Source organism: Dromiciops gliroides, chromosome 6 (assembly GCF_019393635.1).
Source record: "Dromiciops gliroides isolate mDroGli1 chromosome 6, mDroGli1.pri, whole genome shotgun sequence".
In the NCBI taxonomy this organism is placed as follows: Eukaryota; Metazoa; Chordata; class Mammalia; order Microbiotheria; family Microbiotheriidae; genus Dromiciops; species Dromiciops gliroides.
Window position 1 is genome coordinate 117712737 of NC_057866.1, and position 11685 is coordinate 117724421.

Below are 11685 nucleotides of genomic sequence, written 5' to 3' on the forward strand. Positions count from 1 at the left end.
AAAGCACCAGCCCTGGATTCAGGGGTACCTGAGTTCAAATCTGGCCTCAGACACTTGACACTTACTAGCTGTGTGACCCTGGGCAAGTCACTTAACTCCCATTGCCCCGCAAAAAAAAACAAAAACAAAAACAAAAATTAGTAGTAAATGATAATTAACTAATTCTACCTTAAGTACTAATTAAATGACAAACTTTTTAGAATACTAATTATAACATTTGTAAGACCAAATAGGGGGATAGAGTTTAGAGCTGATTGTTAAATTTTCAGTGTGAGCTATTACATCTCAGAAATTGCTACAAATCCCAAGGGTTTAATTTATTGGTAACTGTCTAGACTTTTAAAATTTGTTACTAAGGAAGATTAAACTTTAAAATGTGTGAATAAATTTTTATTTTTGGAGAAGCTAGTTGTTAAACATTCACTATCACACTCTTGAAAAATTCCCTATGCCAGTGTAGGACAGGACTCAGTTGTCCACTCAGTTTTTTTTGTTTGTTTTTTTTGTTTTGTTTTGTTTTTGTTTTTTGAGTCACAGATCTTTAATAAGTCGCACAAGCTAGCAGTTAAGATCAGGTGAGACTCTTCCTGATTTAGCATTCCCAGGGGCTAGAATGGCATTTTTTATCATAAAACTATTTCATTATTTTCCAGTTACATGTAAAATAATTTTCATCATTTGTTTCATAAGACTTTTAGTTCAAAAATTTTCTCCCTTCCTTCCCTCCCCCTCCCCAAGACAGAAAGAAGTCTGATATAGGTAATATATGTGCAATCACATTAAACATATTAGCCATGGTATGAAAGAAGAATCAAAACAAAAGGGAAAAACCTCAAAAAAACCCAGCAGCAAAGTAGAAACAGCATGGATACATGTGCATTCAAAAAACAGTTCTTTTTTTCTAGATATGGAGAACATTTTCATCATGAGTTCTTTAGAATTGTCTTGGATCATTGAACTTCTGAGAAGAGCCAAGTCTATCACAGTTGATCATAATAACGTTGCTGTTACCGTGTATAATGTACTCTTGGTTCTGCTCACTTCACTCAGCATCAGTCGACTTAAATCTTTCCAGATTTTTCCGAAATTTGCCTGCTCATCATTTCTTACAGCACAATAATATTCCATTATATTCATATACCACAACTTGTTCAGCCATTCCCCAATTGATGGGCATTCCCTTGATTCCAATTCTTTGCCAACACTAAGAGAGATACTATAAATATTTTTGCACATATGGGTCCTTTTCCCTTTTCTATTATCTCTTTAGGATACAAACCTAGTAATGGTCATTAGGCAATTAATTCTTAAAGAGTTACCTGAAGCAATGGCATCAAACTCAAATAAAAACTGAGGCTACTAATGCACAAATAAGGATCTCTATAGGTGGGTTTATCAACAGTTTTAAAGTGCAGTATCGTCTATGTTTTATTATGTTTTTATCTTGTTAAATATTTCCCAGTTATATTTTATTATGGTTCTAGCACACTCCAGAGTGTTGTGGTCCTAATGCTCCCTGGCCTGGTATTTGGCACTTCTGGCCTAAAGCAATGACAGTTTGAATGACATGACCAAGGTCACTCAACCATTATGTGTCAGAGGTAAAACTTGAATCAGTGTCTTCCTCAACAGATATCTATCTACTATGCTATGCTGCCTCTCTAAGGCATTACCTATGTTATAGCTATATACCCATATTTTGCTACTCTGACACAAGGTTTAATACACCTGGGGGAAAATAGTCTAAATGACAGAAAACTCTGTTATCTCATAAAGGTTTGGGCCATACACAAAGTGGTCTTTTTATTTCCTTCATTTATCTCCTTAGTGAATAGAATGATGAGACACGGGAAAATCTGAGTTCAAATCCTATAACATATTACTATTATATGATCATAGGCAAACAATCTAAAGTCTCTAAGCCTCAGTTTGCTTATCCATAAAATGGGGTGGTGGTGATGATGATACCTGGCAGTACCTACTTCAAATAGCTGTTATGCTACACAAATGAAGTGATGTATACATTTTGGGGGTAAATTTATATAATGTTATATAAATGAAAAGGAGATATCATGGTTCAGTGGAAAGAGCACTGAGGGAAGTCAGAAGACCTGGATTCAAATCCTATTTTTGATGCTTTCATAAATCAGTTTGAAAATGAACTATTAAGTCTACCACTCAATAAATTTGAGACCTGAGGGTCTGTGCAGGATGTTTTATCTGTTAGATAGGATCTCACCTAGGCAGAGCTTGATAGTCTTTTCTATTAAGAGGCACTGTCATCAGGCCAATGACTGATGAATCACTTAAGTTGCCAGAAAGCAATTGTACCTTTTCCATTTTGACCCTGGCTTCTCTAAGCAAGTGAATTCCCAGAAAGGAGTTGATAAAGTTGCTGACAGTTTAAAATGACTTTCTCATATCACTTTTATCCTATGAGAGAAAAGGAGAGTTCAAGTATGGCCTAGAATGGAAAGAAATAAGAAAAAGGCCTCTTAAGAGCAATAGCCAAAACTGCAATCATATTATTCAGAATTTGAGTTAAGCAAGATTTTCTGCAACTTCTGATCCCAGAAATTTGGAAGGAATGTGACCACATTATTGAGTTTAGTAGTGCGGTTTTGTATTTCTGTTAACTATATATATATATATATATATATATATACATATATAGGTCTGATTTTGTATTTCCGTTAAGTATATATGTAAGAAGAAAGACCTAAGGTCATGTGAATAGTAGATTCTATTACCATCCCATCTCAAACCCACACAGACTATTATGATAGTCACTTAATCAGCCTACCTGTTCCAGTCTATCTCTATTCCAATCCATTCTTCATAACATTACCTGAGTAATCTGCTTAATGCAATGGCAATGATTTTATCACCCCTTTCCTCTAAAATCAGCAATAGCACCTCATTAACCACTGAAATAAGTATAAACTTCTGATGCTGGTACAAAAGATCACCCATACCTTGGTGCTGAGTTTATTATCCAGCTATATTTCAGGCTCCTTACCTTCGTGGGGCTGGACTGCTCTACCCTCTACCCTCTATCTTTGGGTTTCCTTGGCTTTCTTAAAGACTTAGTTCAAATCTTACCTTCTTCCTCCTTCAGATCATCTTCATTTCTCTGTACATATGTTGTATTGTCTAGATCTTTGTTATCTCCCCCATCAATATAGTCCCTCCTTGAGATCAATTATTCCTCACTCCACCACATTTTTGGTAATGTAGTAGGTGCTTGCTGATATGCTCTGTTTCTCAGCCAAAATGGCTTGCTTTTCATCTCTATCATGATCCCTTTCTCATTCTGACCTTTACCCTCTCTGTGGTATTGCTTCTACTGTTCTTTATACCTGAAATGGACTCTCTAATCCCATATCTATTTGTTTAAATCCCTGTTTTCTTTAAAAGCCCACCTGGGATACTTGTTCCCCTGTACCCCATCATCAAGCTACCACCTCTAGCAAAAAGTAACCTGTACCTCCTCAATTTTTTCATAGCTAAGTCCTGAACTTCTTTGTTCTTATCACATCTCTTTTGTGATCAGTTATTTATTTATGGAGTCCCTGGGCACCCAGTTATCTATCCAAGTTCTAAACTATGTGTGGTTCAGTCTTCTACAAACTCTAGCTGACATGTTTCATTTACCATTCACCCGTAGGATATAATTAGATGATAACAAGATTTTTTAAAATAAAAATGAAAGGTGAATAAGGCAATAGCAGCCTGTTTGTACGTAGCTAGGTAGCTCAGCCGATAGAGCACTGGGTCTGGAGTCAGGAATAGCTCAATTCATATCAACTCTCAGACACCTACAAGCTGTATGATTTAAAGCAAGTCATTTAACCTTGTTTGCCTCTGTTTCCTCATCTGTAAAATGAGCTGGATAAGGAAAATGTCAAACCACTCCAGAATTTGTGCCAAGAAAACCACAGATCAGGCATGACTGAAAAGATTGAATAACAACATGAAGACTGTTCTTTCCATAAACCTTGAGTTTACTCTACCACCAATACATAAGCACTTAATGGGAAGAGTGCACCTTGATGAAGTGATATCATATGTCAGATAAGTAAAACTCTTCAGAAGTCCTTGGCAATGTCAAAGGAAATGACATGAAAGAGTCTGCTTTGCCAGTGCACCCTATGGATGATTGCACTTTCCCATCTGCGTTGCATATATGGAACCTTCCATATATATTGCCTCCCCATTAGAATGGGTGCTTCTTGAGAGCTTGGCTTACTTTTTTCTCTTTGTATCCCTAGTGCTTAGCACAATGATTTGCACATATGAAGTACCTAAAGTGTGCTTTTTCATTCATTAGTGCATCCACATATAGGAAACACAAATGACCAAGGCACCTGCAAGAAAAGATTCACCACAGAGAAAATATATATGACTTGGACACACATGAAGGGCAGCTCAAGCTCTAACACTACAAAACTGCCAGCTTCTTCTACTGATGTCGTCATTAAGCTGCTCTCAGCTGCTCCCTGACAGACATTAAGACTCAGCTGATCATTACCCTCCAGCATTATATCTCTGGTTGGTCTGTTAAACATCTCCTTCAGTTGTCTCTATCATCCAGTTGGGGACTGGGGGGAAGTTGCTGTGATTAATAAGTCTCTTCCCTACAGAGGTCAGAGCAGAGCTCTTCTTGCCTATCAGCATGTTCTTTCAGCCTCCTACTATGCCTCATTTATGGTGCTCAACAGAGTTGCTAACCACTTACACTTCTGCCTCCTGGGGATGCAATGATTAGTGAGCCTTTTCCCCAAGGGAAAGCTACATCTCTTCTTAATCAGTATCCTCAACCAATAATTTTCTGCAGTTTTTTTTTCATTTGCACTTTCAAACACCGGCTAAGGAATTCTTCCTCTAGGTCTTGCTAGAGCAAAGGTTATGGGTGCTTAAGCTGAGGTCATGGATTCCCTTTCAACTCTTATTCTAACTCTCTTGTTAAATTCTGTTTCTTCTGAACTTTCTGTTAACTGTTGAACTTATTTGAGCTACTCTATCTTCTCCTTTATCCTTTAAGTCTTTCTAAGTGACCTAAGCAGGAGACTATTTTAATTTTTAGGATTCATCATACCCCCTGACTAAAATAATTCTCTCTAGGGCTTAATTCCGCAAATGAAAAGTGATTTGGGTAACAGTGATTCTAGAACTCATTTAAACTGATATTAGCCCCTTTATTTTATTAAAAATTCCAATGGCTGAGTTAGTGAAGTCCAAAAGACTGTTAACCTTTTTCTAACTTTTCTTCCAAGGCATTGAAGCCTAGTCTTCCTTTCCAATACCTCCCACCACCTTTGAATGAATTTTACTTTATTAGATTATAAGCTCCTTATGAAGATGCTATGAGGTACCTATTTTTTTTAAGTGAGGCAATTGGGGTTAAGTGACTTGCCCAGGGTCACACAGCTAGTAAGTGTTAAGTGTCTGAGGCCAGACCTGAACTCAGGTACTCCTGACTCCAGGGCCAGTGCTCTATCCACTGCGCCACCTAGCTGCTCAGGAACCCATTTTTGTATCCTTGGCATCTAACAGTGTTTTACACATAGGAGGTACTAAATAAACATGTTTTTGTTGAAATTGAATTGAATTGAACTTGCATCAGAAAAAGGAAAGGCAAATCACTATATATACTTCTTGGAACTGCTTGAGGATATTTATTTGTCTGATCCCTGGTTTAAAAAGCACCTTAAAAATCATCCAGAAATGCTATTGTGTTGTTGCAGAAATAGGCAAAAGATGCCAGTCCCATTGTGCAAGACCCTGTACATAGTAGAACTTTTTGAGGTTTAGAAATATCCACAATAGAGGATATTACATCTCTTATTTGGACCATCTCAATTAATGCTTAGGTCCTATGTGAAAAGAAAGTAGCCAGAAGCCAATTTTTTCTATGTTTAACCATTTTTTTGTGTGTTAATAAGGCAATGTTTTGTAAGTACAAGTCCTTAATTACAACTAAATTAAATATTCATTTGTAACATTTGCCATAAAAGTCATAGACTTCTTAATGAGTGCAATGATGAATAGGTCACATTTTCAGCTCACTCAGACCCACTCATAAGTATCCTAGCAGAAGCTGGAAAATGATTAAAGGTATCCAAGATTTTTGAACCTTAGAATGGTGTAAAAGAGCTTTCTATGAATATTAATATGTCCGTATGTTCTTCTTGTCCCCTTAGAATACAAGTTTCTAAAAAGCTAAGCATCTTTCTTTACCTGGCATATTGGATGAATTAAACATTGACTTGGTGAGTCAAACTCAACAAGGAAGTTGGTGTTAGCAAAAAAGTGTTCCTGTACTTACTGCTAAAAAGAGGATTCTTCTGTTGAAATGAAAGCCTGTATCAACAATAAATAAAAGTAATACAAGTAAAGTAAGACTCAAATGCTATGGGGAATAGCATTACTCTCTTCTTCTTCTTCTTCTTCTTTTTTTTATAAATTGCCCTTGACAGAAAGTGGTAAAATAAAGGAGTCTAATGAAGTCAAAGCTTGAGTTTGGGAAAATGATCAAAACTGGAATGGTTATCCCATCTCCCATGTCTTATTACTTAGGGAAAAGCAGAGGGCATTTATGACTGATGTTTATTCATTATGAAATAACAAAATGAATTTAGAACCTATTAAGGAAGAAAGGGACACGATATTGAATTAGGAGCCCCTGGCCCTGAGCTCAATTTCTTTTCAGCTAATCACTAGTTCTATGGCCTTAAGAACTTATTTAACCTTTTTGACCCTCAATTTCATCAATTTGAGATGTTTCAAGTATTTATTTTTATATAGCAGGATGCCTCTTTGGGTCGACCACTTCAAAATCTGATTGTCAGCCATTCCTTCTTTAAAATATAATATGGGAAGGGGCAGCTAGGTGGCACAGTGGATAGAGCACCACCCCTGGTGTCAGGAGGACCTGAGTTCAAATCCAGCCTCAGACACTTGACAATTTACTAGCTGTGTGATCCTGGGCAAGTCACTTAACCCCAATTACCTCTCCAAAACAATAATATGAGAATTGCAGCTAAATAAGAAAATGTTTGTCATCCAATACTGAGATTGCTATGGCTTTTACTGTTAGCTGGAGTATATCTGGCACCAAATATTTTTGTGATATCATGCCTAGAAAGACATTTAAAGTAATGTAGGTTCTGTAGAGGAATCTAAGTAAGTCATGATTCCTTGGTCCAGTGAATTTACAATTTAGCCAGAAAGATAAAACTACATATAAGTGTAGAACAGGCCAGACAGTATGTGTTACATAAGTTTAGAAAATGAAGAAATAACTTAGAAGCCATAATTCTCTTAGAATCCCTAGCCTACTTTTGGACCACTCCTGACCTGTCATCAGTTCTCATGAGAATTCATGGTAGAAGTCATCACTAACAGACTAAATGGTTAAGTGGTGAAGAAACCTTAGGATGCAACTGTTATTTTTATAGTATTTTATTTTATGTTGTTCAATTACACATAAACATAGTTTTCAACACTCAATTTTTATAAGATTTTGAGTTCTAAATGTATCTCCCTTCCTTCCTTGCTTTTCCCATCCCAAAGACAGGAAGACATCTGATAAAGGTTATACATTATAATCATGTTAAACATATTTCCACATTAGTCCTGTTGTGAAAGAAGAATCAGGAAAAAAGAGGAAAAAACACAAGAAAGGAGAAACAAAACAAAACAAAAACAACAAAAGTGAAAACAGTATGCCTCAATTTGCACTCAGAATCCATAGTTCTTTCCTGGATGTGGAGAATATTTTCCATCATGAGTCTTTAGGCATTGTCTTGGATCATTGTATTGCTGAGAAAAGATAAGTCTATCACAGCTGATCATCACACTATGTTGTTACTGTGTACAATGTTCTCTGCTCATTTCACTCAGCATCAGGGTTTTCAGAAATCTGCCTGCTCATCATTTCTTATAGTACATTAGTATTCTAATACATTCACATACCACAACTTGTTTAACCATTCCCCAATTGATAGGCATCCCCTCAATTTGCAATTCTTTTTCACCACAAAAAGGGCAGCTATAAATAGTTTTGTACATGTGGATCCTTTTCACTTTCTTGTGATCTCTTTAGGATATAGAACTAGTAGTGGTACTGCTGGGTCAAAGGATATGCACAGTTTTATAGATTTTAGGGCATGGTTCCAAATTGATCTCCATAATGATTGGATGAGTTCACAAGTCCACCAACAATGCAATACTGGTCTAATTTTCCTGCATTTCCTCCAACATTCATCATTTTCCATTTTTATCACATTGGCCAATTAGATAAGTATGAAGTGGTATCTCAGAGTAGTTTTAATTTGTGTTTCTGGGGAGAGCTAAGTGGCACAGTACATAAAGTACTGGCCCTGGATTCAGGAAGACCTGAATTCAAATCCAGCCTCAAACACTTGACACTTACTAGCTGTGTGACCCTGGACAAGCCACTTAACCCTCATTACCCTGCAAAAAAAAATGTGTTTCTCTAATCACTAGTGATTGAGAACACATTTTTTAATATGGCTGTAAATGGCATTGTCTTCATCTAAAATTTGCCTTTTCGTACCCTTTGACCATTTCTCAATTGGACAATGACTTGTATGTATTCTTAAACATTTGATTCTCTATATAATTTAGATATGAGACATTTATTAGAAACACTGGTCCTTAGAAAAATGTTTCCCAGATTTCTGCTTTCCTTCTAATCTTGGTTGCCTTGGTTTTTATTTAAAAAACAAAACAAAAAAAAACACCCTTTTAATGTAATCAAAATGATACATATTGCATTTCATGATGTTCTCTATCTCAACTTCAGTCATAAATTCGTCCCCTCTCCTTAGACCTGACAAACCATTTCTTCCTTTTCTAATTTGTCTATGGTATCATCCTTTATGTCTAGATCATGTGCCCATTTTGACTTTACCTTAGTATACAGTGTAAGATGTTGTTCTTTGCCTAGTTTCTACTACACTTTTTCCCCCAATTTTCCCAACAGTGTTTGTCAAGTAATGAGTTCTTATCTTGGAGGCTAGAGTCTTTGGGTTAATGAAAGAGCAGATTTCTAAATTGATTTAATACTGTGCTTTGTGTGCCTAACCAACTGGTCCACCAATTTATTTCTTAATCAGCACCAAATAGTTTCCAGGGTTGCACTTTACAATATAGTTTTAGATCTGGTACAACTAGGCCACCTTCCTTTGCATTGTTTTCATTACTTACCTTGATATTCTTGACCTTTTATTCTTCCAAATGAATTTTGTTATTATTTTTTTCTAGTTCTATGGAGTAATTGTTGGTAGGTTGATTGTTATGGCAGTGAAGAAGTAAATTAATTTAAGTAAACATCATTTTTATTATATTAGTTCAGCATTCCCATGAGTAATTGATAATTTTCCATTTGTTCAAATCTTATTTTCTTTGTGAGAAAAGTATTTTGTAATTGTGTTTATATAGTTCCTGGATTTGCTTTGGCAGGTAGACTCTGAAATATTTTATATTGTCGACAATTATTTTAAATGGAATGTCGCTTTTAATCACTTGCTGCTGTTCTTTATTGGTCATATAAAAAATGATGTGTAATTTGGGTCTATTTTATATCCTGTAATTTTGCTAAAGTTAATTGTTTCAAGTAGTTTTTATTGCATCATGATCTGTGAAGAATGCATTTACTTTTTCTGCATTTTTATTTCATAATACATGGTCACTTTTTGTGTAGGTGCCATGTACCACTTAGAAAAAGGTATATTCTTTTCTATCCCCATTCAATTTTCCCCAGAGGTCGATCATATTTAACTTTTCTAAAATTTTATTCACTTCCTTAACTTCTTTATTTATTTTGTGGTTAGATTTATCTAGTTCTGAGAGGAGCAGAGGTTGAGGTTCCCCACTAGTATATTTTTTTCTGTCTATTTCTTCCTATAACTAACTTAACTTCCCTAAGTATTTGGATGCTATAACACTTGTTGAATATATATTTAGTATTTATATTACTTTGTCTATAATGTCTTTTATTATTATTATTTTTATATTTTTGGCAGGGCAATGAGGGTTAAGTGACTTTCCCAGGGTCACACAGCTAGTAAGTGTCAAGTGTCTGAGGTCAGATTTGAACCCAGGTCCTCCTGAATCCAGGGCTGGTGCTTTATCCACTGCCCCACCTAGCTGCCCCTATAATGTCTTTTAGCAAGATGTAGTTTCTTTCACTAGCTCTTTTAATTAGGTCTATTTTAAATTTTATTTGTCTGAGATAATTATTGCTACCCCCATTTTTTTTGCTTCAGCCTTTTACCTTTACTCTGTATGTATCTCTCTGCTTCAAATGTGTTTCTTGTAGAATATGGCAGAGGAAATAAATTAAACTCACAGAGCTCCTGATACAATTACCTCAAAAACAGTAATAAAAGAACTCCTGGAGCACAAAACCCACAAAAAATATGGATTAAGATTATTTTCCAGACATAGACAGATTAAAGGGGGCAGTTCTGGGATGCAAGTCCAACCCCAAAATTTCTCTAACAGAGACCCTAGGCATGCCACACCAGAGGAACATAATCCCCAAGCCTCCAAATCAGCTGCAGCACCAGTATCTTCTAGAACTGAACTTGCAGTTGGGTGAGAGAACTGAACATCTGGCCAGGGAGGGGGAGTGCAGGGGTGTCAGTGGAACTTAGGAAGGAATTTGGCTATCCCACACCAGCAGGGAAGCAGGAAGAAATCCTGAGAAGTGGGAGGCCCAGGTCGGGGAGAGGTGCCGGCTTGTTAAAGCTAAGTACCACAGCACAGAAAGCTTTGCTGGTTGGTTATTTTGTAAGTTGGCTTGAGGTTATCTTTGGACCACAGAACAGGCCAGATGAGAGAAAAACCTGCCCTCAATAAAACCAAAACACCTGGGACCCTCTGAAGCTGGGGACAGTAGTGTAGCCTAGAAGCAGGACCCCCCAGTGGGGAGTTAAAAGTCAAGTAAAAGATGGCATGATGAGCAAGGAAAGAAAGTTGAGAATTATAGAAAGTTTCTTCAGTGACAAGGAAGATCAAGGTGTACCCTCAGAAGAGGAGAACAACCTCAGGGCCTCTACATCCAAAGCTTCCAAGAAAAATATGAATTGGTCTCAGGCCATGGAAGCTCTAAAAAGGGACTTTGAAGAGAAAGTAGGAGAGATAGAAAGAAGATTGAGAGAGAAAGAGAGAGAGAGAGAGAGAGAGAGAGAGAGAGAGAGAGGGGAAAGGATGGAAAGAGAAATGAGAGCAATGCAGGAAAGTCATGAGAAAAAAGTCAACAGCTTGAAAAGTCAAATAGAAAAGGAGATAAAAAGAGCTGTCTGAAGAAAATAATTGCCTAAGAATTAGGGTTGAATAAATGGAAGTTAGTGACTTTATGAGAAACCAAGACACAGTAAAGCAAATCCAGTTGAATGAAAAAATAGAGGGCAATGTGAAATATCTCCTTGAAAATCAGCTGACCTAGACAATAAATCCAGGAGAGATAATTTGAAAATCATTGGACTATCTGAAAACCATGACCAAAATAAGAGCCCAAACACCATTTTCCAAGACATTGTAAAGGAAAATTGCCCTCATATTATAGAAGAAGAAAGAAAGATAGAAATTGAAAGAATGCACTGATCACCTCCAGAAAGAGATCCCAAAAGGAAAACTTCCAGGAATATTATA